This window comes from Sinocyclocheilus rhinocerous, unplaced genomic scaffold (genome assembly GCF_001515625.1).
Source record: "Sinocyclocheilus rhinocerous isolate Xijiao unplaced genomic scaffold, SAMN03320098_v1.1 scaffold2236, whole genome shotgun sequence".
Taxonomy (NCBI): domain Eukaryota; kingdom Metazoa; phylum Chordata; class Actinopteri; order Cypriniformes; family Cyprinidae; genus Sinocyclocheilus; species Sinocyclocheilus rhinocerous.
This window is the reverse complement of record NW_015623569.1, coordinates 93,980-94,955: the sequence shown is the minus strand read 5'-3', so window position 1 is coordinate 94,955 and position 976 is coordinate 93,980.

The window sequence follows — 976 nt, the reverse complement described above, 5'->3', positions numbered from 1 at the left end:
TTGGTGTGTGCTTCTGCTGTTTGAGTGTCAGCTTTCAGAAACTGTGTGACAAGTGAAGATTTTGTGTGTAAGCAGTTGAAAAAAAAATGTAAAAAATAATATCATTTATTAAAATATTATATATATATATATATATATATATATATTATTCATTTTATAATTTTATTTTTAAAATATGAATTAGATTATTAGATTTTGTATTATATTATAGTAATGTCATATTTTATGACACACATACATATACATATTAATATACACATGCCTCTATGTCTCGCTCTATATTTTGCTATGTATATTAATTCTCTACATTATAAATTTCATTTTATTAATGCTATATTTATATATTCCTTTTATTTTAATTTTATTTTAACTTTTTATTGGCCTATTTATTAACTATTTTGACTAGTTAACCTTAAAAGGACCTTAAAAGCATTTTGTACAGTTTTCACTATATTTATGAAGACATTTTCCAAAATTTGGTCCTCGTAAAAATACCATGTACAATCATTAATAACACCTGTCCAAAATGTATGAAACACTCACCTGCCTGTCACTGCAGTGAGACACAGATAAAGGATCAGACAAACACTAACCTGCTCACAAAACTACAGACAGACTGGCTTGAGAATCCGTGTGTGTGTGTGTGTGTGTGTGTGTGTGAAAGAGAGAGAGAGAGAAACAGACACACACTTCCGTATTTAAAGGAAGCAGTGTTTTGCTGATGTTCTAACCGGTCGATTGGAAAGGCATTAGTGTTCCAGCCGTCACTATAATCAATAAAGTGATCAATCGCCTTGAAACGCCGATCTAATCTGCACTTTCATGTTCAATGTCAACAGCTCACATCCCAGAGTCTGGAATTTACTAGAAATTCCCTTCATTCCCTGTTCAGAGCGCTGGAAGCAGGAGAAGAGAGAACATGCCGTGGCATGAACACTCAAACACACACACACACACACACACACACACACACACA